General features: G+C 36.4%; 1 protein-coding gene and 1 non-coding gene across 2 annotated transcripts in view; one reads left to right on the forward strand and one right to left on the reverse strand.

Annotated features, from left to right (window-relative positions):
- The window catches only part of NHSL1 (NHS like 1), a 206,201-nt gene that overhangs the window by 26,109 nt on the left and 152,801 nt on the right, over window positions 1-27,291 (forward strand).
- LOC120608035 (5S ribosomal RNA) lies at window positions 7,956-8,074 on the reverse strand. Its single transcript, XR_005654289.1, has one exon. It is a non-coding gene; the product is annotated as a 5S ribosomal RNA (ribosomal RNA).

Raw genomic sequence — 27,291 nt, forward strand, 5'->3', positions numbered from 1 at the left:
ATATTCAATTAGCACATTAAGTCAAAATGTCATGTGTGTAAATGTTGAGTGCATGTTTCAGCCTTGGGACAAGTATAGCTCAGTTCACTATGCTCTAGACATCATATGTATGGGAGGACAAAGGTATAAATGTAATCTTATCGAAACATTTTGAAAGTTTTTCTTCCTGCTCCTCCAAGAAATCCCTTCATCATTAGAGTGGATTCTGTCAAAAATTAAAAATCTTTTAATTCCAATTGAAACTTAGAAGTCCCTACTACAGCTCAGTGATAGCTAGAGGCTTCAGTTTTAGGAGATGACTGTATATAGCAAAAGATTTTTGCCAAGGTAGTTTTATGATTTCCTTATCAGATACTCTTTCTTAAACCATTTGTTCAGGAACTTTTTTCTTTTAACATTTCTAAATATTATGTCTCAAAACTTTATTTTTTCTCTTGCAGTTTTCTCATTGAAATTTTTTATGGACTTTTTTCTTACTTAGATTTAGTTCATTTTCCCACATAGTTCAGGGACATTCTAAAAACTTCCACCTTCTACATAGAAACTGAATACATGCTTTCGGAGACAGAGTGGATCAGCCCTGGTGTTCCTTATCTCTCTGTCCTCCTGTTAACAAATGTAATAAAAGTTAAATCCTTTTGTAATACAAATATGAGAAACGAAATTAAATTTTTCTCATGTTTGATAATTTATATGATTTTGAACATTGGTTTTAGTGCTGACATTATGCCAGGAGTTGTGTATCTTCTAAACTGCTTGGGAATTGGCTTTGGTTGGGTAGAATGATTTTCTTTGGAGAATAGGCTCCTCTCTACTCAGGACACTTTGTCCTCGAGTTTCCAGTTTCATTCAAGGCCTCTGACAATTTGCTTATAAAACTTTTCTGAAAACGTATATGAATTTCTTTTAAAATTATAGAATAGATGACTAAAATGTAAATTAAAAACTCAATATACCCAATTTTATAAACTTTGGTTTTCTGACAGAACAAAACCTCTGTTGATTTTTCAGGTACCTTGATATAGATATCTTACTGTTGTTTTGGTAGAAAATCATGCAGGTTTCTCAGAGTGACTCATCAGTGAGTGTGGTTGACCAATTATGCATTGGTATGGTCAGCATGGAAATCCAGTCCAAATAGTAGAAGAACATGAACTGTGAGCTGAAATTGAAATGCACACGCGCGCGTGTGTGTGTGTATGAGATGGGGGGAAGGAAGGAGGTGAGGAGGGCAGGAGAGAGAGACAGACACACACACAGACTATGTGTGTATGGAGTGGAGGACAAGGCATGCAGATTAAAGCAATAATAAGGCAGGCTGAAATCCTCTATAAATGAGAATTGATTATTGCAGCTGATAAATGTGGAAATGGGTAATTAAAACATGGTATGTAAGGAAACAAAGTTTTCTTCATAGTTGTCCTCTTTGGATAATTTGTGGTATTGGGAACCTGCCTCAGGTTTCTTAATAATGTTTTCTTAACTGGCTAATTAGAATGTGCCACTGATGTGATCCAAAAAGTGTTCAGCTCCAAAACAGGTTGCCAAACGAGGGGAAGCCTAGGTCTACACAAGTCTGGAAATGGAATGCCGATTTTATTTCGGAGTGAATGGCAAAAGTTGATCGCTGGTGTACCTGTGTGCAGCATCACAGTGTGCATTAGCAGCTTTGTCTTCTCTTGTTTTATGTGGTTTTATTTATTCCCCAGGAGATCAGATCTTCCATTTCACCATATTATTCCAGATCCTCTTGCAGTCTCAGCGACAGGATTCAGTGCCGAATGTGGTGCTAATCTCCGCTGCTCTCCCCAACCCCCTTAGATAATATATCACTAGGAATGCTTTTGTCTTTAACGGAAAATCCCTGCACTGGGGTAAACAGACATTTATTTTTCTCAAGTAACAGAAGGTCTGGCAGGTAGGCAGCCAGGGGTCAGGTAGCTGCTCAGCACTGTTGTTAAGTAAGCACCAGAGTCCTCCTGTTGGTGGTGGGGGTGGGGGTAGGGGTGTCTTTGTCATGTAGGTTCCTTTTCAGAGTCACCAGTTGGCTGCAGCATCTCCAGAACTTATTCACAGAAAGAAAAGGAAAGAGGGAGGACTTTCTCTCTGACGAGGCTTTTCTGGGAGATAATCTCTCTCTGGTGACTTCTTGCCTATGTTACATTGGAAGAACTGTGTATATTTACCAGTAGCTGCAAGGGGTCTTGGTCTTGTGTTTTCATCTGGGCACATGGCTGCCTTGGAAAGTAACTGGTGTTGTGTTGGTAAGAAAGGGCGGATGGGCACTGGATGGGCAATGCAGTGCGTGCCACAGAATGCTGTTATTATCCCATTGATTTTATTTGAGTTTAATCCTTTTGAGATAATCGTTCACACAAAATGGGTACTTCATGTGGCTTTGCTTAATTCTTTTAGTTTCAAAGTTATTAAAATGCAAAAAAGCCCTTAGTATTCATTATATTAGAAAGACTCATTGTAATTTCATAATTGTTTTCAACTATTGCTATTGAACATGATCTACTTTTTTTCCTACTCATGGCAACAGTATAAACTAGTGAAAAGTCATGACACGTAAGGTATTTGTTTCACAGAATTTTGAAAAAACCATCATTCGATAGCCTCTCACTGAGAAGCAGTTCTTAGGGGTAGATTGGAAGGTAATCTTGGATGGGACCTGGCCTTTGACCTCAGAGAACTTCTGATCTGTGGGGGTGGGCAGGTAAACGAGCTACTAACTCTAATAAGAGGGAGCATGAAATACAACTGGATATGGAGTTAGAGGTAATATTTTTCCATGTATAATGGAAAGAGAGTGACAGCGGGGACTTAAACATAAGTAGTGTTACTATTTAATTTTCACATTTTGAATTGTCTTTTTATGGGTGTTTAATTAGTAATTAAACAAAGATCTTATCATTTTTAATAAGGAAGGAAAAGGACTCTTATGACTCAAACATGCCATTAGAAACGTGTTCTTTCCTCTTATTCTCTGTCCCTCTTTGTTTTATAGCTTTTTCAATAGGCCCTACTCAATCACAACTCTCAAAATAGCCTCTTAAGATTTGTGAATATATTATGGATTTAATTTTCCCAAATAAATATTGTTAACCTAATAAAATGAAACTACTAGTGCAGAAATTTTTTTTTTTTTAAATCAAACAATATCAGAGCTTATAGAGCAGAACTTGTAAACCTCTCTTCACATGCCGCCCAATTCACTACATTCACGAGCACACACACCAGAGTGTGGTTGATTTATGTTCACATAATTGCAGTCATACTGTATGCATTGTTCTGCAGCTTGCTTTTTTTCCCCTGTAACATCTTTTTTTGATTTTTTTTTTTTCTTCACAGTACACATGGAATAGTGGTTTTCTCAATCAAGGATGGTACCGCCCTACCCCAGGGAGTATTTTTAAATATGTGGGGCCATTTTATGAAGAAATAGCCTACCCAGAATGCCAGTAGCCTCCCACTGAGAAACAATGATATAGAAATACTTTGTCCTTTAAACATTTTTATATATAATTAAAATGTGATTATACTGTAAATAAATATTTGCTCACCGATGGTCAGCATCTTTAAACATGTATCTGTGCATCTGTAAAAGCCTAGCATAAATTACTAGAAGAATCGCTGGGTCAGAGGATATGCACACTTAAAATGTAGTTATATGCTCTCGAATCACCCTCCAAACAGGCTGTACAGAATTACAGTCCTAATAGCATTGCACACATGTCCCCACATCCTTTCCAACACTAGATAGTATCAGTTAAAAAAAAATTGCCTACATAATAAGAAAAAATAAAGTCTTATTTAAATTTCTGTTTTCTTGTCCAAAAAGTTCTGTTATTAAGTACTTTCTTATAGTGATAGGTAAGCACTTTGCTTTTAGAGATGAGCAGTTGTTAGTAGTCATCTGCTCTGGATATATCCTGCTGCCTATTTTATTCATGTTTCAGGAACAATCTTGTTTCCAAGTCAGTCACCTCTTTGGATTGTCTCTTTAGTCTCATCTGCAGGGAATGTCATACCAATACCGATTGGCAGGAGTGATTTTATGACAAACTATGAATTGGTATTTATGTGGAGGGAGCTGTGTTTTTCAAACTCTGGTAGCTGCCCAATTAGTAGGTTGGTAAAATCAAATTAGGGATCATGAGCAGTGCAAAAAAGTTGCAAAAAAGAAATAGCACAGAAAATATTGGAGCATGTCATGTATAGTAAAGGTAAGACATAGTTTATGAAACTTATTTTGTATGCATTTTCGTGTGTTTTGAATATGTCTCTGTTTATGGATGTGTATGTTTTCGTGCATATATAATGTGTTGGAGTGCTGCATTGTGATGTAAAATATATCCCTGTGGGTTGAGCATTGCTGGTATGGAAAATAGTAGCTTTAAAATTTTATTCAAAACATAGTTTATTGCTGGTCCTAACTGAGGCAGCAGTTTCATACTTGGTTGTGGCATTAAAAAAAAATTGCCAAGAGTATCAATATTTGGCAAAACGTTAAAGACTAAGGCTTTTAGAGGGCTTAAATGCTTAAAGATAGATGTCACCTAATTGGACTTGGAGGTATAATGAGTGTGAAAGCCAGTTGGCTTGGGAGCAGGATGAAGAAATGATGAGTTACACCCTACTAAACGTAATTTCTCTGAGCAGCATAATTTATCTGTGTTCTAGTGCAATTCCCACACCTGACTGTAGTAGCTGTGTCTCTGCCCAGGCAAGAGAATGCAGAGGCAATCTCGACGCCCAACGGTTTCTCTCTGCGGGTAGGCGCATGTACAACTGATCATCCAAGACTGGTGGCTTGAACTAATTTCGACTATTTGGCTCCCCTCAATTCCAATGCTGATCTTACATTGCTTAGAAAATTACCTGTTGGTGATTATAATAAATGGTGGTAATTAAAAAGAAAAAGCCATGGAACACTCTGCATGTGGGTGTATTTAATTACCTGGCAGGTGTTCATATTTCTAGAGTGTGGAACTTATGGGTAAACAATGGTCTTTCTGTTAGAAATTGTACCCACACTTTTGTGTTTCTTCCCTTTTATAGTTGGGTATTTTTCATCACTTAGAGAGCAGTAGTGATGATTATTCTAATTTGTGTTGTGCTGTATGTTTTTTATTTGTTTTCCCTCAACCAACTCTATTTTTTTTACTTGAATTATTCTAATTCAATAATTGCATCTTCATAAAAATGAATGGAAACTTATAATCCTCTGAATTTGTAAATAACAGTGGTAGAAAGTTGTTCTTTTAAAGTTTTGTGATGTAACCATAAATTAATTTCTTTCAAATTTTATGAGGTATTACCGATAAATTTTTGGCAAGTATAAAAACTAAATAGTAAATGTTACTTCACAGACCAAAGAAGATGGAAATGAAAGACTGTCAACAACTACATAATATTATTGGATGCTAATATTCTATATTGTTAATATGAAGCAGAAAGAGGCCGTGTTGACATTGAGTATACTTATTGTGTTACTTTAAATATAGGTAAAACCATTTAACCTCCCCCCAAATTAAATTTTATACATATTCTTATTCAATCTCATCCTGTCTATGAGATGGTATTCTGGGGACAGAGCATGAGTTTCTCTGTCCATCTCAGTGTTTGCTCAGTGGTTCCATGGTATCTGATAAACTGTTGTGATTTTGGATCAGCATCTCCTATACACATAACAAAGAGAAGCTTTGCAAGTCCTTTGTGCTCTTTGCCAGTGATGAATATAAAGACTGGCATTTCTGCCAAGTGTCTTATGAAAGTTTGTTAATTAAGGAGATCTTTCAGGTGAGTTTATAATTATTCTCTAGATCCATCTTATAATTACTCTTCCTCCTCTTTAAAAAAACACCCTTTCCATTCGCCTTTTCGTCCAAACAAGCTACAGCCTCAGGAAAGAGAAGATAAGGTTAGATAATTTCTGAGTGCTGACCTTTCATTGTTCCTACTTCAGCCCTTCTACTTAGTAACCTGTGTCATAACTTAAAATGATGTAAATGCTAATTCGGCCAATTGGCTTGACGAAAGAATCTTGCACACTGAAGAAAATATTATTAGTGGATGTTTAGAAATAAAATGAAAGCTAATGTTGTAATGCGCTATGCTCCGTATGTTAAATTGAGGAAAACATATTTTGTGAGTTTCTTTGAATAGAATTATTTGTGTTGCTCAACAACCTTTTAACTTTTTCTCTTCTTTTTCTAAGATAGGCCCTCTCCAAATTTAAATAACAGATTAAAAGAAACATTTCAACCATTAGAAAAACTGAAGAAGTGCCAGTAAAAGTCAGTTGTAATATATATGATTTTTTCCTTTGAATATATTAGATACTAAATTAAGTTGGTTGGCATGTGTCATTGTTCAGGCTTAACAGATGCATTTTATGGCATGTTATCAAAATATGAGGCAATTAAAAGAACTGTGTTACAAATCTAACGTGCTCTAATTACGTAAGACCTATACAAAGCTTTTCGGAAATAGAATTCCATGGTTCCTTTCAATGGCCTTATAGAAGGAAACAATGACCTATATCATATGTAGGTCTGATTTAGAGACAATCCATACAGTATCAAGTTTCCGAATGGCTTCATTGATTTGAGAAAGTAAAGCTACTAAATAGAAATAGTGCGTGGACTGAGGATATTCTCTGCCTTTCCCAGTGAAGGGCTATATGAAGCCTCCAGAACCCACACCCTCCCAGGGTACTAGCCATCGCGTTCTGGATATAAAGGCCGAGCCACTGCTTGCTATTGTCTCTCCACTGATTCTGGTTGTTAGCCTTACATTCACCCTAATGGCCGAAGAGGGTGTAGTGTATATATTTTCCTGTAATAACCTGATGTGTCATTCTCCTTGTTCAGCTAGTTGAGGATTAGCTATGTGATGCATAATAAAATAATGGTTATGCTTCTATGTGCAACTCCTTAATGTTAACAATTTAGCAATTTAATAATATATTTAGGTATAGATTTTTATTACCAAATCTGTTCAGTTATGCTATTTTGTGGTTGGCAGTATCTATCTTACCAGTAAGGATTTTCACCTTCCCTTCTAACCCTTCTGGTACCCCAAAATATCTTTCAAATACTTTGCCCGAAAACTCTTTTTATTATTGCTTCTTCCATGGCACTAACCCAAAGAAATACAGTATTAAGTTTGGATGGGGGAATATAAATTGCCCTTACTGTCTGTTACATTGGTGAGCTCCAATAAACTGCTTCACCCCATATTTACACCATTGTGGAGGCCCCTTCCTCTGAATGTGGGTTGGATCTGAATGTTTGACAGAATCAGCAAAAATGGCACTGCATGTTCCAGGCCTAAGCCTTGAGAAGTCTAGGCATGGAGAGAAGTCCTAGGACTACTGTATGGAGAGAGAGAAGTCTTGTCCTTTCAGCGCCCTAGCTGGTTCCTGCCAGCTCCGTGTAGCCTCGTGACAACTGGCAGGATGAGCCAAAGAGAAGAGCTGCCTAGCTGAGCCTCGCCTAGATTGCAGAATTGTGAACAAACAAAACGATTGTTTTTAAAGCCACTAAGCTTTCGGGTGGTTTGATATGCAGCAATAGATAAACGAAAATACCCCTAGATGTACATTGAAAAATGCTTTTTAATTGCTACTTAGCAATAATTTGTACTTATGTGCTATGAAAGTAAAATATAAATGTTTACTAATTAGCTATTAAAATCAATTTATCAATGTATTATGTGCTGTTTACCAATGTGGTTATATCAAGAGGAAAATAGCCATTGAAAAGATTTCAATGTCACTTAATTCTGTTTAAATATAAGCTTTCCCATCACAACTATAAAGTAGCGATGACTTTGAACATTTTGGCAACATTTTATTTTATTTTTTAGGTGAGTCAACTCTTGGTTGACCTCACAGACTGCAAGTACCTTGTCAGTTTACAATCCCTTATTTTTTTATTTTATTTTTATGCCTACAGCACCTGGTCTTCTTAGGTGGTCTCTCATCCAAGTACTAACCAGGCCTGACCCTGCTTAGCTTCCGAGATCAGATGGGATCAGGCTTGTTCAGGGTAGCATGGCCATAGACATTTTGACAACATTTTAGGGCACAGAGTTGGAAGAGAAATGTATATAAGAAAATTAAAAATATTATATTTTGATGGGATTACTTTTTAAGTTCTCTTTTGTCTCAGAATCTTTTTTTTTATTTTTCAATTGACGTTTCAAGCTAAATGCCTCTGTAGGTTGACTGATTACAAATGTTTTCACTCAAGCACGCTGGCTTCTAAATCTGTCCATACGCTGCTTTCTTAAAAAAGTGAATAAGCTTAGGAAATAATTATTTCTCAAAGTGCACAAAACTCCTGAGCAAGCTTTTGTTCTGTAGACAGATCTGATTCATTGAGAAACATCAAGATAATTGTCACGATTTAAATTTTTAAAAGAAACCAAGAAGCCTTTGGCTCAAGTATAAAACTTTCTGCTGCTTTCTTGGCATAATGCCTTGAGGTGAATATTTTATGCTGTATGTTGCTCCATTTTTTGTTTTGTATATTTGCCCCTGGGACAGGAAACTGCAGAACAAAATACATTCATTTCGGTAACCAATGCTGGTCCTTTGGTGACTTGCTATGCTTGAGTGATTACTACAGAAAGGAGAGGCTGACACTTGAATGCTGCTCCCTAGTGGATGCAGATGATGAGCCAAGATTTTATTCTTTCATCACTGGTATTTTGTAAAACTGGGAATCACTGTTTTGACATAAGAACAACATTTGCGTTAAAGTATTCCATGGTTCCTTTTCTGTCTCATAAATTATTTCTTTCGGGCGATAGTATGTTCTGTTTAAATGAAAATTCTTAATGGGTTCAGACAGTTTACATTTAAATACATCAGTGTTCCTTCTGTTTTGGGATTAATCTATGTGATTGTGTAAAAGTAATTTTATTAGAGTAATGTTTTCTTACAAGATTGTAAGCATCACAAGGACGGAATCATGTCTGTCTTGCACGAAACTAAAACCCAGAATCTAGGACATATGCTAGCATTAAAAGTCTACACTCAGATTAGTTTTTGAATTAATACATTTGGCTTTTAAACATCCCCCCCACCCAGAGTTGCTGATTAAATAGAATGTCAGCAATTCCGGATTGGCAGATTATGTTGAGAGGAGTCATGTTTTCCAACTACTTCCTCAGTGGATAGGCACTGATCCTTGTCTACCTCAATTCTGTAAAATATTGATAATTTTAAATTCAAGTATCTATAATATGCTGAGTCTTTTCAATATATTATTTCTGATCCTTACACCAGATTATTTGGAGTTATGAGTTTAAAATAGTGGTATAGTTGATTTCCTTATAATTCTCTGTTGAAAACCTCTATAACAAGGGATTTATGTGGTATGTTTAGAATGTTTAGATGTTTCTGGAATTACCTAATTGGAAGGTGCTTGAGTAAGAGACGCAGTGGAAGGGCTTTTGTACCCCTATAAATATATGACGAGAGAAAGTTCTTGGGAACTTTACTAAGATTCTGTAGTAACTGCTTGTATTTAAATTTTCCCCAACCTGAAAGAATACAAAGAAATTTTGGTTCTAAGTTTATCTTTTTGCTCAGATTGTGTCATACTCTACATTATTTATTTATTAAAAAATTTAAGTACAGGTTTCCCCTGCTATCCGTAAGTAGAATATTTCTATAAAACCTTTCATAAGCCAAAATGCAGTAAAGCCAAGAAGCAGTTACCATTAATTTATGTGGAAAAATTTTTTGAGTGTTCCCAGACTCAAAAAATAACGCACAAAAGGATACCAAATAAGACATAAAACGTAAAATAACACTAACATACAATAAAAGCGGTGCCACTCTCGCTGCTCGGGGCGCCCCTGCCCTTACAGTGAATCCTTGCAAAACAAATGCTGAACATTATTTCTGTATTTTACTTGTTTCCTTAAGAGCAGAAATCCTCTTTGGATTTCTTTCAGTTAGCAAGAACAAGTACTAATGTAGGTCTTTTGGAAAAGTAAAGTAGTGTAATGCGAACTTTTGAAAAGCGGGGGATATCTGTAATATATATTAAACACTTATGTCAGATACCCCTTAAATTCTTGAGATACCTCAGTGAACAAAAAGACCAAAATTCCACTTTGGGGAAGTTTGCATTGTAGCACAATGAAATGACAATAAAAATAACAATAAAAAGTAGGTATTATAGTTGATTATGAGGAGAATCCTATGGAAAAAATAACTCAGGGTAATGGAAATCAAGGAGAGAGTGAGTTATAATTTTAAGTAGGCCACACAGTCTTCATTAAGCAAAGCTGGAGGAGGTGCCAGAGTGTCAGGAAGGTGCTTGGTGGGAGAGCCTTCCTGGCAGAGGGAAGGATGGAGAAGCAGGGAGAGGGGCAGGGAAGGGCCAGAGTCCAGCCCAGGCTTGTCTGATGCCTCTGAGGAGGTTTTGATGGTTAAACTTGGTCCAAATTGCTGCTATACCTTGGTGGTGTTTAGGAACCTTATTGGAAATAATCATTGTATATCACTGTATTACCCTATCATCAAATCATAAAATAACACCCCAAAGAGAAATTACTAGACTAGAACCACATAGTAAGATGTGATCTTGAAACATTTCTGTTGTCCCTTATGGTTTTGAGGGCCCACATAAATCATAAAGTGCCTCAGTGACAAGTAACTATTCTAGAATTTCTGATCAGGCCACAGAGGCCTTTAGATGTTTAGGATTCAAAACTGTTGACTTTGTATTCAAGATTAGAAACCACATAAATCAGATAGTTAGAATGAAAGGAGTTGGATTATGTAAAATTCCTTAAATCTGTGCCTATCCATGTTGAGTACTCTACAAATATTAATTGAATCTAGAACCAGAATTTTAAACTAGAAGATAAATTATAACATTTACATAGCTATATAGAAAATATGTCAATTTTTAAGTTAGATTTTAAGTTTAAAAGTACTATCTTTTGTTTTATTTGTGTTTTCTCCTATCACCTATTTCCTTATCTCACAGTCCTTGCTCCTCCAAATCAAAATCAGATTTTGAAATAATAACAATAATAATAACAACAATGCCCGTGTCTTCTTTTTGAAAATGTTGTTTCATTCGTGTGTTACATAGTTTTTGGCTTTTCAATACAAGTGGATTTTTAAATTGGCAACCTGATACTTTTGGAGGAATTGCTTCTCATCGAATATTATAATATGAAAATAAGTGTTTTTGAGAAATTTTTGCTGTCTTCTTGTTCTATGATTTCCTTTTTAAAATGACTAATACCTATAACTTGAAAAATAAGTTTTATCTTTTATCAAACGTGTAAATTCTCTGATTCTGTTAAAATAGTACCTAATGATACCATAATTAGGTACTATGACAGATATTTATTTAATACAGATATATCCCCATCTTATGTGCTCCATGTGGTTTTTATTTTCTATGTACTTTGTTTTTTATGGTGACATCGGTTAACAAAATCTAATAAATTTCAGCCGTACGCTTTCACAGTAAGGCATGTATATATATTTACACTGTGTGTTCACCTCCCATAGTTAGACCACGTGGTTTTTAAACATATGTAAATGAGCATGGGTTTGCGTATTCGCCCTACCAATTTTAAAGATGCCGTTATTCAGGTTATTTACTTAATTCAGAGGGCCTCAGTTTCCCCATTAGAAAAAATAGAAGTGCCAGATAGGTGCTAGAGTAATGGGAGGATCACTTCATGGATTGTATAAATGTCAAATATTAAAAATCAATAATAAAAATAAATTAAAAGATAGAACTAATACTATCTACATCTTCAGAATTGTGAGGAATACAAGTGATGTCTGCAGAATGCCCAGTGTTATACTTGACACATAACAAGCCCTTAATAAATGGGTGCTGCTGTTAAGTTTTAAAAAAGTCATCATCTCACTTACTAGCTTTTATTTGGCTTGATTTTTTTTTCATCTTTGAGATGTCATCTGCCTAAAATTTTAAGCTTACCTACTCCTGCCCTGTTCTTCAGCCTTTTGAAAATAACCACTTAAGTGTTCGATGCATATGTTTATGCAGCAGGTCCAATACTTGAAAGAATCTGAGAGCAAAATAGTTTGAGAATGATTACCCTTTAATTATACTGTGTGTCTTTGAACTCTTGAGTTTCCTTTTTATCATTTTTTTCCCTCTGTGACCCACAACCCTTATCTCCTTGTGCTTGGCCTCTTCTTCCATCTCCCCTCTAATGACTATCTCCCCCCTCACTTCTATTTTACTCTCTACAGTTTTGCCAGACTAAATTTTCTAAAATGCCACTGTACCCCTTCTTTTATTTTCAAAATTTTTACATTGGCCATTTGTGTATCTTCTTTAGGAGAGAGTCTGTTCAAGCCTTCTGTCCATATTTGTTGGGTTGTCTTTTTATTACTGCATGGTAGAAATTCTTCGTATTTTCTGGATATAAGCCTTTTGTCAATCATATGTTAGGGATGTTGGCTCTTATTGGTTTTTTTGTTCTTAACAACTCAGAGGCAACAATTCTAGAGAGCTGCTGCAGCTTCAGACACTGTATCTTTAAGGAACTGTGTAAAGGCAGACATCTGGGTGAAGGGTTAGCGGCCAGGCATCAAGAGAGAACATATAAGTTCTCTCCTTTTATCTTCTGAGAAATATTTCTTTGTTTCCCAAAGACCTTTGCCCATGGTCCCTTAGAAGATGCCTATGTTTTATTGATAAGAATTGGGTTACTTGGCTATCCCTAGCAGCAAGAAAGGCTGAGAAAGCGTCTTTTTCTTTCTTTCTTTCTTTTTTTTTAATAAGGTATCTCTGGTGGTAATGATTGAATGAGAAGGGGGTTAAGAATGCTTGTGGTATGACATATCTACATGTCAAGGTGAGAGTATCTCAGGAATATATATTAAGCCCTCATATATACCCAAATATACTAAGTCTTTGGGGGTGTGAGAGCATAGCCTGTTCAGGGAACTGGTGCTATTTTGAGAGACAAATGAATTTATTCTTTGAAGAACCTTTGTGGGTGTCTATTTGAATGTGCTGGTCATCAGTGGCCAGAACTTCTGAGCTGGAAATTTGATTTGGAAGCACTCAGTAGCTATGGTGGAGCTAAGATTGCCAGTGAGAGCTGATAAAACATGAGGGAAAAGGTGGAATGCGGGCCCTGGGGAAAAGTTGCTTTCAGGGGCATTCAGAGAAAATTGATCTCCAAAAGTTGACTGAGAGCAACTGCCAGAAGAGGAGACTGTGTTAATCGGCCATGGGAGGAGTTTCAGGAAGGAGAGAGTGGTCAGTGGAGTGGAAAGTCCCAGAGAAGCCACTGCTAAGGTGTCAGAGATGTCCACTTGGGTTTGGCAGTTAGGAAGATAATTATAGATCTTCTCACAAGCAGTTATTTGGAGTGAAGGCAGTAGACACCAATTGTAGTCAGTTGAGGGAAAATGGGAGGTGAGAAGGTGATGACATTGAGTTAGACCACTTAAGCTTAGCTGTAATTTCATTTTTTAAAAAAATTTTATATAGAAGAAAGGAGCACTGAAATGTTTATGGAGGTGGTTGATACAGGAGAAAGGGAGGAGGTGATGGCCCACCTCCCCTGAGGAGGTGGGAGCGGAGAGCGAGGGATTGCCTTTTGGGATGGAGTAGGAAGAGGCTTCACTTCTCACAGCCTAGAGGAATTTAGCAACAAATAAGAGACACTGCATCTTTTAAGGATGGAGGGAAGGATGGATGCAAGTAGTGGGGGAAGACAGTGATGGGTAATGGGTGGCTCGGGTGGGCACGCTGGATACAGAAGGTGTCCCCTGACTGCCACTGTTTTCTTTCTAGTAAGGATAAGAGAGTGCTCTTCAGCTGAGATTGGGTTTGGGATAGAACTGTTTTATTTTCCTTTTGCTTTTCAATTCTACTTTTGACCAGTCTGTAATATTTTGGAAACATGACTTACCAATTGGAAACATGGCACATAGATGTCAGCAAAGCTGATGGTTTGTATGTTTGGAGAATTTAGTCTGATAATTCACATATCATCCCATGTGCGTGGGTGGGTTCAAGATTGAAGGTGGCTTTGGTTTTATCAACCAATAAATATTTTTTACAAGTCTATTATACGCTAATACTAAGGAATCCTGTTATTACAGAATAAATTTGGTTATTCTGTTATTCTATTCTATTCTTTGATTCTGTATTCTCTTCCCTAGCCTAAAAGTCAGAGTACTAGGTCCCTTTCACTTATTAGCTATGCCACTTTGTAATGTAAGGGAACATTTGGGCCTCAGAATTTCCTTATCTGTATAACGAAGGGTGTGGACTAGATGAGCACTAAGATGCCATAAGTAGTAAAAAACAAGTAATAGATATTTGATAGAGACCTATTAAGAGAATAATAGATACTTGATAGAGACAGTAGGGGATAGTAAGAAGGAGAAAAGGTTACAAATGTGCTATTTGCATGGCAACACAAAATGTTCAAAGATTGGGCTGTTTACAGTTCTCCATGAGATTACAGTCTGTGCAACTCAATGAGTCTGACTGATGAGAACTTTGAAATGCTAATAGGACTTTATCCGATATTTATGATAAAATAGAGCATTCTGGACAAAAAGTTGAGTTTCTTCAAAAAAACTTGGTAAATTAAAAAAAAATTCATTTGTATACAAGGATAAGAAGGTTGTATACATCAGTATTTTAAGCAGATAATGAGTAAAAGTTATTACATTGCAATTATCTTGTGGTGAATGAAGTATATGTGTCAAATTCTCAAGTTTTTGTATAATGATTTTTACCCCGAAGATATTTTCAGGGAATATCCTTAGTTGCTCCCAGGAGTAGGTGGAGAAAAGAAGTAATTTGACAGTTTCCAGATGGCCATTAAAAAAATAATAAATTTCCTTTGAGTTCCTGATTACGAACACTGTGAATTTTGTTGTATATCCTCTCCAGACAAATCAAGTAATTCTGATTGAGTATGAATCGGCTGTAACCCAGATTTAACTTTATGAAAACAGATGGTACAAAAGAAGAAGAAAAGTCTTTTACCATCCCCTACGGGCAAAGCTCAAACTTATTTATCCTCATCCAAGGGCAGCTTCTCTCTGTTTTGGCCTGACTTCTGGGAGCCCAGAACTCTTAAAAGATGTTTTCTTGAAATAGTGAGCTCTTTTCTTGTCTGTCCTAGTATTCTTGGCTGAGCTTCCTATATTCCGGCTGCTTTTACTCATTAATATTCAGCTTGATCCATAGTGACTGAGAAGGCAGTAAAGGGCTGGAAGTTAGTGAAAGGTCCTATGAGGGCTTTCTGAGGAAAGATGCAAATGTCCCAGGAATAGTGTAACCAAGTTTCATTTTCTCAAGTCAGTTAAATGCTTAAGGCTTTCAATTGATTTAAATAGAAAGTTTTTTTTTCCTTTTTCTTTTGATGTAGTTTCAATTAGGATTTAACTTTTTTCTGCCTTCTTTACAGTAAGTATGCTTTTCTTGTTGAAGATAAAGTAATAAATCAGGTTAAGATAAGTATAACATGTTTTTTAGCTTAAGCATATTTATATAGATTGACAAATATTAAATTGTTTAAGAATTGCTGTCAGCAGTGTGGCTGAGATGAAATTGATTATAAAAAATGGAAACTGGATAACTTCAGAATGAGTTGTTTCCCTTTCAGCATATTGAAAAAACACATTTAGCTCTTCATCCAAGGATATAATTATTTCTTTCAAAGATGGCTTTGAAAGGAGTAATCAACAGATATCATTTATAAGGTTTTACAGCATAGAATCTTTCAATAGAAATTTTGATTTGTTTATTTTTCAGGAGAAGTTGATTACGTTCTCTTGAAGAAAATCTGAAAAATACTTAATGAAAGAGTATGTTCATTATTTTCCCAAACTGTACTACCTTTTTATGAAGCCTGTTTTCACAGAAATCAACTTCTAATTATTGTCTGTTTGCTTATGAAGGCTTGACACTTTGTATAAGCTTAGAAGGGAATCCTATTTAACCACAGATACATTTGTAACAATTGTCTCCACAACTAAATCGGTGCATTAAAAAAAAAAAAATTCTGGCAATCCCCTTGTTTTAATGTAATAGTAATAATAGAAGTTATTGGACAACAAATAAATTTGGCACTTTCAAGTTATAATGGGGAATTGGCCTTTGAAATAATTAAGGGTGAAAATGTGCTCCGTCATTTACAGTTAGTTCAGTTTGTCCAACACTAGCAGCTTCTGGGCAGGGCTGATGGGGAGGGAAGTAGAAACCATTCTGTCTCCCATGGAGCCTTTTATTCAGTCACTTTATTAAAAGAATATTCCTCCGTGTATAGGCAGTGATACTTCTTAAGATTATTGCAATATTGAACTTTTTTTGAGGTTGCCATCAAAGACAACTGTTTTATCACTGCAGTTCTGCCAGTGCCTCTCAGAGGCTGATGTGGGCTGATTGGAAGTGGTTAAGCTCCGTAATCATGTGTCTAATGTTGTCTTCTCAAACCTGTCAGTGTTTGAGAAAATGTTGAGTTTATTGAGCATTCATTCATCCCATAAATATTACTAAGCACCCAATTATGTGCCGGGGGCAAAAATTTCTTGCAGTTATTGGGCTTCTGTAATAACAATTTCTGCTAACTAGAATGGCTTCAATCGACTTCTAATCTTGGTCACTGGCCACTGTGGAAAAGAATGGAGAAACAGTCTTTACACAGAAATAAATAATTCAGAATCAGTATTTTGAGTTATATATTAAATAATTCTTCTTGGGGTAACCAGGGGAAATTAAAATTTCGAAATGGGACTTAGCCTAAGCGGGGTAGGATGTAGTATTACAAAGTGTGAAGATAAAGCTATCAGTCATCAACTCCCCATAGCAACTCATGTTTGCTTTGCTATTTATAATGCTGAACACTAAAATGCTCTGTAATATACACATACTAAGGATAGGGTATAGGGAATTAATTTTGATCATTACAAGTGATTGTGTAGATGTTTATATTTTTGTATGTGTGTATATTTAAAATCTTAAAGTAACTTTAAGCTCTTCCAGATAAAATATGTTGACAAAAATATTTTAAATAAGTATTATAATGCATATAAGTGAATTTCATTTATTTAGTATATTACTGATATATTCTGATGAATGCTATGAAAATTAAGACTTTTTTACTCTCTGATGAAGTGCTCATTCAGTTTATATATTGTGTCCTAGTATAAAGTCAACTGTATTAATAGTTAAACCACTACCATATTAGTAGTCTGAGATGATATAGAGTGGACTGTGTTGGTATAACTTATTGTTATTAATGCTTTTAGTATCCCATGTATAGAGAGCCCAGAGGAAGCAATTAGGAAGCTATTCTAGACCTCATTTTCATGTACAAAGAGGTATAATTCAGTGACATACCATATAGTAATATTGTTGGTACACATCAATCAAGCTTTTTGTATGTTAATTACCCTGACAATACAGACCAAAAGAAAGATAATTGTCTTCATTATGTTGACATACAGAAATTGACAGACTGCACAGGGAGTAGTTTGAGAACTGAATGTTCTAGGTGTAGAATTTTATGGCCCTATATTCCTCCTGGGAGAAGATTGGCATTAGCTTGGTAATTTTGCAACTAGGAAGGTTGAATGAATAGAGGACTTTCTCATCAACATCTCATTAATCCTAATATTGCCCTTAGAAGGGAAAGAAATAGCAAGCCTTCCTCATTTCTCTATGGCAAAAGTAGACTTCACATTGTTATAGGTATTTTATGTGCAACAGAAATTTAGATTTTCAGAAGTATACTGACGGAGTAAGACTATATATCATACACATTAATGTTTTTGTTTAGTTTTGATTATTAAAAGTGATAATCACAATTTAAAAAGCATGTTTATTTGACTATATAAACATTATTTGCTAATATTGAAAATTTGAAAATACAGCAGTCTAACCCATGGAGTTGATGTATTCTGTTATGTTTTGCCTTTTTTCTAATGTTACTTTAGATTTTGAAGGGTAGTTGAGATTTACATGTGTATATGCATTAACGTATAGACTAGTATAGTATGATATTTTTTCCCCTCATTTACCATTATCATGAGCATTTCCTCATCTATTTTTATTGTAATTGTTAATGGAAACATAATATTCCATCATATGTATGTACTATAATTCAACCATTTGCCTGTTGGTGAACATTAGGTTTTCTCTAAGTTTTTTGTATTATTAATTTACTGTAGTTCGTCATAATCTTTAGTGGGCACAGTTGCTTAATTCTTTGATAGGGAGTAATTTTGTCGTATCTATCTATTATGGTAAAGTTTGTACATGAAATATGTATGTAACTTACCATTGTTTAATTGAAATTTTAATGTGTATATATACACATACACATTCACCACACAATTTCTGTATTTAATTTTTTTTTGAAATTGTGACATTATTCAGAAAAAATACTACTTTGAGCAGAGTAAAAGATTTGCTAGGTACCATTTTGCATTGTTTTATTTAACTTTAATTTTTTAATTAGATCTAGCCTTAGATATGATTATTGTCATTATTTTACAAAATAAAAATTTTAGAAATGTCTAAGTTGCTGAAAGTAGGAGTATACAAGGAGAACATCGAGGAGATAAGTTTCATAGTAGGAATATAAGAATGGGAAATAGTGTCTGATGAACCCAGGAAATGGGGGAGGTGGGTCCTCAGTGTTCTCATTCCTGTGTTTGGCAAGTTTGTAACTTGGCGGAAGCATAAATTTGAATTGAATATTGAAACCCTGTGTGTCAGTTAATGAATCTATAACACGGGGTCTTTAATGCAACATTCAATTCCAACATTGAACAATCAGCTGTCTTTTAAATTCTCTGGCAGGAGCGAGCCATCTCTTTATTCTTCTCTTTCTATCCCCAGTATATACTATATTATTATTTTTTTTTTAAAAAAACCTCTTGTATTTCAAATTATTTGTATTTTTAAAAAATTTATTGGACATGATCACTGTGCAGTGATTTTTAAATTCACCCTCCCCCCACCCCCACCCCAATTGTGTCATTACTGTGTGAGAATATAGTTGATCTTTGTGGGGGTTTTTTCTATTTCAGGTAACATTGCTGCTTACTTGTCATGCTTGGGGCAAGCAAAGCACAACTCTAGAGAGGAAATTTGGGATAATGGGCCAAGAAGGGCTAAGAATAGCCCAAATAGCTCCACAGGGGTAGAGAGGGAATATTTATTACATAGAGTTAAATTGCCAAGACTGGAGACTAGGAGATAGAGCCAAGAGCAGGGACGCTTCACTGATTTCTGGTTCCTCCTGAGACACACACACATATGTACTTGCAGCATGCACACACACACACACACACACACACACCCCCCCACCCCAGGATGAAGAATTTTGGAGAATGGAAGGAGTGTTCTCAACATCTAGCTGCCCCTCATCCTACTGGGTTGTCAAGTGCCGTAGGGAAAAGAGGAATTTTTCTCAAGTGGTTCCTTTTCTCCTAGGGTCACAGAAGGGAGATGAGCTGAAACCCCAGAGGACAGCTTGTTGCAAAAAAGGACTCAGTTTACCATTTAAATGTGCCCTCGAGCCTAAGGGGCTTAGACAGGTGTTGTTAATTTTTAACACTTAGTTAAAGCCTTGTCTTCACAGGTATGTCTTGTATGTCACTGATTTGGCAAAATTTATAGATGACAGAATCAACCCATCTATCGATGTAAATTGTGAGAAAATGATTGTAGCTTTTTTGGGACTTTGCCTTAAGAAGGAAGAGATCTCTGCATTAACAGCCTACCTAAAAGAGTTGGTTCTAAACATTGAGTAGAAGTCTTTAGATTAAAATAAGTGGACCGATTGGGCAGGACTGAGTGGTTATTTCCAGATGTTTCTTTCCCAGATCAACATTGATGTGTTAGCTAAGAAGTCAGATGGAGCAATTTGGACACCTCAGTGCCAGGATCATTTGATCAATTAAAAGCACACTGCATGGAGACAGCCTTCTTGATTCTAACAATGGATTGCTGTAGCCGCTTGTGCCTCCGTGCAGGGCCAAGAAGCTGAACTGATGCTGAAGGCAGGGGAAAGCTACCTAGCACTCAACAGTAATTTTCCATGGAGATAAGCTAAAGAAAAACAACATTCATTCAACAAATACTTTTGAGCTTATACTGTATTCGATGGCACTGTCTTCTTTCCCAAGAATATGGAGAGAGAAAAAGAAAAATCCTACTCTTAGGGGACACAGAGCAGTTATATTCTAAGTTCTAGAACTGGAAGTGTGAAAAAGATACGGACTCTGGAAAAGAAATGTCTGACTGTTCTTCTGGTCATTTATTCATGTTTACCTGCGAGAAGAAAACCTGTAATTCAAAATAGGAGAGACAGGTACAGATATTTTAGAAATTTGGTCCTTCTAGGGGCTTGTCAGAGTTTTTGCAAAAGCCTTTCTGCTGTCAGGCATGGCGATAAGCGAGTTCTTTATTAATTTTCTCAGTCCTCCCAGCAACCCCATAAAGTAAACAGTACCTTAAAATTCTCCCTTTTCTCTGCACAATTTGAAGGCAACAATGACTATCCTTAACTAGAAGTGGTGACACCTCGTCGCTGTTTCGTTTTTCTTTTTAAATGGCTCAAAGTATTTCGCCAGTAGGCATGAGGTTAATTTTTGGTTTTAAGTATATGATCATTAGCACTTTTAGACAGACACTTGCCTCACTGCATCACAGTTTTCCTCCGGTGGGGTTTATATTTAGAAAGGCTAATGTTTACAGCCTTCTTGCCATCTACTAAGCTAAATACTGTACAATATAGAATCTCCCCTGTTAATATGAGAAATCATGATTGTTTTTCCTTATGTAAAATCCTATCGGGTTTCTGTTTTTATGTCAAAATTGAATATGGTTCATAATTTTTCTCCAGTATTTGGGATCAAAATGATATTTTCTCTAAATTAACATTTCAGCTTATCTATATTTTGTAATTATGATAGGTAGAGTGATTATATTAAATGAATGAAATATAGAATGGGATCTGAAAAAGTGTACTGTTATAATCCTGGGACTGACTTTGAAATTAGAACTGTAAACATGATGCTACATTAGTCACCTTAATTATAGGGATGGTTTGTTTTTTAAATAGTGTCAGATTTTTCCAGTTAATTCACTTGAATTTTTCTTGGGAAATGGAATGTCTTAAGTTTTGCAATTTCTTCTTTTTAATACAGATTTTCTTTCCATTTATCAAAATTAGTAATATATTTCCAGTTCTCATATCTTTACAGTTTTATTCCTTTCTTTCTAATTTTATTTTGTCCATTCTTCTTAGTTTGAAAAAAGTTGTTATTTATGAATCGATTGTTAATTTTCTGAAGAATCATCTACTGGTTGTCAATTTCATTGCATTTTCTTTCTCTGCTATATTTGTTTATTGAGTTTTTATTTTGGTTCGTTTCTTCATTCCTCTTCTAAGTTCTTTATCAAGAGGCTTGGTTTATTATGGTTCTCTTTATCCTTTGAATTTTGTTGCCAATATAATCCCTTAGTCTTAAAGCAGGAAATGCCCCTCAGTACTGCTTAGCAAGTTTTCATGCATTTCGTTTTGTTATGTCATTTATTAAATATTCTGAATTTCTTCCCAAATTCAATCTTTATTCTGAATTTCTTCCCAAATTCAATCTTTAAGATATTTTGGTTTTTAGTTTGCATATATTTGAACATTATTCAAGACCGATTTTTAAAAATGTCATAATAGCTGCTAATGTAGGCCATATTTTTTTTACTAGGTACATGATCAATTTTTATAAGTGATTCGGTTAGAATGAAGATGAAGTATGTTCTCTTTGTCTTTGTTCATTTATCCCTATGTGGCAGTTAGGTTATTCAAGGCTAATTTCATTGTCTACATGAGTTGTCTTGTTCTGGCAGTGGCCTTTCAAGTCTTATTTACAATCCCAGCCCTCTCCCTTTGTTTACATTGCTGTTAGCTTTTTATTCATATGTTTACTTATTTGCTGGTAGACCAGAACATTTAAAATAGATTTATTTTAAAACACTTCAAGGTGCTTTGTTTGATTCCCTAATAGCTAGCGTGATTTGAGCATCTGTCGCACACTGCGAAGTCACTTTTACATGTCTTATCTCATTCAGTCTTCACAAGATCCCTGCAAGTTAGATGGCGTGATTCTCATTTTGCAGAGGATGCAGCTGAGGCATTCAGAGGCAGGACATGTTTCCGCAAGTCATATGCCTGGTAGGAGAAGGACCCAGCAGACCCAGGACTGTCTCTAAAGCATGGCCTTGCTGTGAGAAGGGATTGTTGTTTGTCTGCTCTGCTTTTTGTATATACTGGGTATATTGGAGAAAATCCCCTAATTTTTAGTCCACATGCATTTTTTGGTAGGTAATCAATTACATTTAAAAATTCAATGGCACTTTAAAAAATAGGGAGTTCATTCTACATGTATTTGAAACATTTCATAAGAAAAGCTACCAGATGTAATCGAGACATCTGTGCTATTCTCCACTATTTTTATATGTTATTATTATTATTATTATTTTGCTTATGTCCTTCTGGAATAGACTTGAAATTTTGATTTTTTTCCATGGAAGTAAATTGGAAGACGATGATACATACTTATTAAATACATAGGCAACTTCAAACTTTCCATGTATTTGATGCGTACCATTGTACTGTAATTAACCCTTCTCAGCAATCTCTTCATTCAGGATTCATTGTTCAGGTGTCTTATCTTTGATGTTAGTTTATCAGCAGTGACTCTAGGGGGAAGCAGCAGAGAGTAGGGGGCATGCATGTTGGTGCTACTATGGCCTCATCTGCCCCACACTCCCCTCCTTACTGCTCCCTTCTCCCCCGACTCCCCCCTCCTCCCCCTGCCAAAACAAGCTCCTCGGGCTAGTCAGGAAGGGCTGCTCCTACAGTGATATCCCCCTACTCAACCTGTCTGTCCTCCCCAGCCATGGCTTGTGCATGGAACCAGGTGGAGTTGTCCTTAGGTCTCCCACCTCTGCTCCCTACTTCTGCTCTAGATACCCAGCACATCCGATGATACATGAGAATTAGAGATTGGCTCACAGGCCATGAAGGGGAGGACACATGGGAGATTTACCTGCTTTTCTCCGAGACACTAGTCAACATTGCCATGAATTGCCCAGGCCAAAGGAGGCTGTACTTGCTGGAGCAGTAATCAGGAATACTATTACTTTTTTCTTTTGGTTGCGGAATGCATTCTTCTCAAAATTCAAATGTATATTTGTTCTAATGTTAGATGTTTGTGTTTCAGCATGCTTTTAGAATAGCATTATAGAAAAAGAAATCCTTAGATATCCACTTTTTCCATTAGCATTTGTAGTAATATTGTTTAAATTTGTTCCACCCTTTTACATTAGCAACCACCATCTTGATCTCTTTTCTAGAACTGATATGGAGTTTATTTAGCTTTTTGAGTAAGTCATAGTCCATCATTACAGTAATGGACTCCTTTGTGAAGTTCTGTTGTTACTTCTTGCCCTTCTCAAAAACAATCTTCTGATGTTATTAACAATTATATGCTAACACTAAATTCTTGGGGGATGGGGGGCGAGGACGTGAGCGTCTTTCGTAAACTCTCCTACTCTATTGCTTTCGTTGTGAGCTTCTCAAGTGTTGGGCTTGCTGATGATTGTTTCAGATCATTTAGGTCATACAACACTTTTCTCTATCTTCAAAAAAACCTGAGGTTGTGCTTCATTTCTGAGCCAGTGCTGATAATGTCCTTTTGCAGATTTTCTTTCAAGCTCTTCTTTCTCTTTGCCTAAATCTGAAGGTTTCTTTTCTTTGCATCTTAAATGTTATCTCATCTTCTTTCTTGGAAGCTACTAAGGAGTATCTCGTGTGTGTGTGTGTGTGTGTGTGTGTGTGTATGTTTTAATACAGTTTAAAAACTTGACCATTACTTTATGGTGGATTTTGTTTGTTTGGGTAGCTTTGACTTGAAGATTGCTTCTTAATAATTCATGTACTGGTACTCTTTAATTCTTAGAAACTAAAAAAATTATTTCTGTGGTTTTGGTTCCTATAGTTCAGTATCTCACACCTTTCCGATCTGTGTTTTTTTTTTTTTTTTGGGGACCCATGAATTTATCTTGCATTGCTATCGTTCATTTGTACAGATTAGCCTAGTATATTTTCATATCATTTAATTCTTTTATTTTTTAAAATTTTTATTTATTTTATTATTTATTTTTAAATTTAGTTTTTAAAATTTAATTCTTTAATGTCACCACATATTTGACTGCTTTTACCCCATTTACCTCCCTCCTCCCACAACTCCCCCTACCCTGGTTCATTTAATTCTTTGCAATGGGATATGATTTTGATTTTTTCAGCTCATTTATACCTTTAGTTTCTTTCTAGAGAAGGAGTTCTTAAACTTTTTGAAATGGTGGACTCCTTTCTGTGCTTGAACACAATTACCGATGAGTGTCTTACAGAAAAACTGAGCCCCTTCCCCAGAAAAAAGGGGATATGTAACTTTAGAGCTTCATGGATCCCAAGTTTTTACATGATTCTCTCCTCCTTTTAAAACACTCCACAGAGAACATACTACATATACAGTGCTTGAACTTGCTTTTTCACTTAAACGTATATTATTTTTGGCAAGTTTTTTAATTAGGTGGGAATGGCGAGTATGAAAAGTAACAGCCTATCAACCCCTCCCATAACTGCTGGAGTCAATGATTTTTGTTCTACTTGTGATTAAACTAGCTTTTAATAATCACATTATTATGTTCTTTTCTCTAAGAAATAGATGCTTACCTCGGGGGAATTTTGATGGGTCATTTGGTATCTACATTCTTCATTTCATTATCTTAAGTAACCTATATCCTCCTTTCTCACTCTCATAGACCTGGACGATGCAGAGAAAGCGGCAGGGTCTCCTGAGGCAGGTGTAGTAGGGACACCCAGACCCAGAGGCTAAGGCAAAAGACTCTGGAGGGGGTCATTGAGAGGGTCATGACCCATGGACACTGGCTTCTTAGGTGATAATTTATATGCATTTTTATAATTTGTATTTAAAAAGTATTCCCCCAGCTTCCCCCTCTCCAGCTTTATTGAGATATAATTTACACATGACATTGTGTATATGTATTTTTACTATCAAGCATTAAAAATGAGACTTACCACACCATTATTGCTCAACTCTCCGCCAGGTGTCAGACAGGCCTCCTGTTTTATCCAGATGTGACTGGAATGGTCCTTCCTTACTGGCAGATCACTCTGTGCAGGTCATTATTTCTTTTCTGCAGAAGTGTTTTAGAAGAGCATAAAATTCTGTAGAGGCAGAAGAAAAAAGGAAAAATATTCTTCCCTGCTCTAGTGGTGTTTCTTCAGTTCCCTTTATGCTTTCTTTTTCTGAATATTATAGTTAAATCTGTTAGAATGATTTTATATCTTGTCAAGATATTTTATACCTCTCAGGTCATAGTAAGCAGGCGAGTGGTTTTTCTGCAGTGATCTAAACAGCTAGTCAGAAAATGTGTTCAGGCAATGCTTTGATCTCAGCTTGGTATGTTTGTTCTTTGAAAAATGCTTGTCTTTTGAATTGGGCAGGACATGGAGACTTGTGACACTGGCGGGGGGGGGGGGGGGGGGGTGGTCCTGCAGATTGCCCAGAGTGTTCTAAGTCATTCAAGACCATGGTTTCAAATTAGGGATTACTTATGTGCCGGAACCAGTTGGAGGAACTTTTTCACAATATACATGCCTGAGCATCACTCTCATCCCAGCGCATCAAAACCAGGGTTTGGGGCCTGGGCACGTTGCTCTGAGCAAAATGCCCTTGGGTGGCTGATGGATGGCCTTGACTAAGAAATATTTTGCACCTAGGAGAGCAGGAAGATCTAACAGGTGTTTTCTTCCTCTAGCATAACCAAGAACGTCTACATAGCTTTTCCCTATAGGAAGAAGTCTCTGTTATAAATTTTATAAATTAATGCTTATTAAATAGTGGCATACAAAATCATATCCATATGAAAGTACCCCTATACCCTTAATTAATGAATTTTCTAATGGATGTTCTCTATTAGGGGAAATTCTCGTTAGCTCTGTGTTAGAATGATTTTATATCTACATAGTTTTAGTCAAAACCCAAGACTGGGCACAGAGCTTTACCAGCACTGTTTGGTGGTCAGAGTGCAAGCTCGTGCAGCATGACTGCCACAGATGTGAGTGTGAAGCTGTCATCACCTGCAGTTTACTATGCTCCACTGGGCACAAGGCAGCTTGAACAGCATCAGACTATGTTGAGATCTGATAAGGAAGGAGGTGTATACCTTTCACGTTACTTGGCCTGTCCTCCAGGAGTAATGTGAAGGTGGTACTTGTACTTCTGTGGAGTTCCCGACATACTCAGAAGCTCTGTAAAGTTCTGGTATCTTAATTTTTTAAAAATTTGTTCTGTTTTTCATTCTCTAATTGTTTCACTAGCGTGACCTTCTCTTCTTAATTGTTCTCAACGTGGCAGACGAGTGTCCTAGAGAGTAGTGTTTTCTCTATTAACAAATAGTGGGAGGAGGGTGGGAGGAATAGACAAGTAGGTGGTTGAGGGAATGACAGGTGAGCTCGCTGTCTGAATGGAGAGGAGAGTGGGTTGTCGATGGTGGGGGGCGGAAGGAAGAGAGCAATTGACCTGTTATTCTTCCCAGTGCGTTTAGGAGGTGAATGGATTTCATTAGGGTGAGGATTTGTAGTTGATCTTGATTCCTGTGAAGTTCTTGTAAGAAGCCAGAACACTAACCTGACTTCATATACGTGTCACCTGTGTTTCTTCTCATGGTCTGAAAAGATCTCCTTTCCTGCTCTGATTAGCCAACATTTTCCATTGTATGTAAGTCTCGCCATCACCATCACCACGCGGTCACCCCTTTCTCTAGATTCTCTAGTCTTCCTCCTCTCCCGAGTTTTTGAGAAGGAATACCTCTCCTGGTATTTGAGATGTCCTGTCTACTTTTGCATTTAATTATGGTCTCTTTGTTTCTTTGTGTGAGTGAGGTAACTTATCTTCCCAAAGAAATGGTAACCTTATGAAGAGCCGTGCTGAATTTTAGGTCACTTCTGCATCCCTGCAGCACCTAGGAGAACAGTGCTAATGCTTCCAGGTACTGCACAGACCCTCTGCAGGAACGCCCAGGACCGCTTCCTTTCTGCTTGCGGCTTGGTGGATGGTGGACAGATTCACCTCTGCTCTCTAGACTGGATCAACCCTAAGAACAGTGACTTGTGTGACTTGAATTCATTGTGTTC

This window comes from Pteropus medius, unplaced genomic scaffold, assembly GCF_902729225.1.
Source record: "Pteropus medius unplaced genomic scaffold, Ma_sr-lr_union100, whole genome shotgun sequence".
Lineage (NCBI taxonomy): Eukaryota > Metazoa > Chordata > Mammalia > Chiroptera > Pteropodidae > Pteropus > Pteropus medius.